This window comes from Bison bison, unplaced genomic scaffold (assembly GCF_000754665.1).
Source record: "Bison bison bison isolate TAMUID 2011002044 unplaced genomic scaffold, Bison_UMD1.0 scf7180017863269, whole genome shotgun sequence".
Taxonomy (NCBI): domain Eukaryota; kingdom Metazoa; phylum Chordata; class Mammalia; order Artiodactyla; family Bovidae; genus Bison; species Bison bison.
This window is the reverse complement of record NW_011493841.1, coordinates 15,160-15,505: the sequence shown is the minus strand read 5'-3', so window position 1 is coordinate 15,505 and position 346 is coordinate 15,160.

The window sequence follows — 346 nt, the reverse complement described above, 5'->3', positions numbered from 1 at the left end:
TGCCCTTTGCTTAACTCTAGAGCTTGGGTCAGAGCCACAAGCTCCGCTAACTGAGCACTGGTTCCCTGGGGGAGAGATTTTGCTTCCAAAACCTGTTCAGCAGTCACCATGGTATAACCTGCTTTACGCTTTCCATCCCGAACAAAAGAACTGCCATCTGTAAATATTTCCATGTCAGGATTGTCTAATGGGGTATCCTTTAGATCCTCCCGAGCTGCATAGTTTAAAGTTAGGAATTGAGAACAATCGTGATCAGATGTTTCATTTTCCTTCTCAGGAAGGAAAGTGGCAGAATTTAAATTTCCACAAACTTTAAGCTTAGTTACTGGTCCTTCTAACAACAATG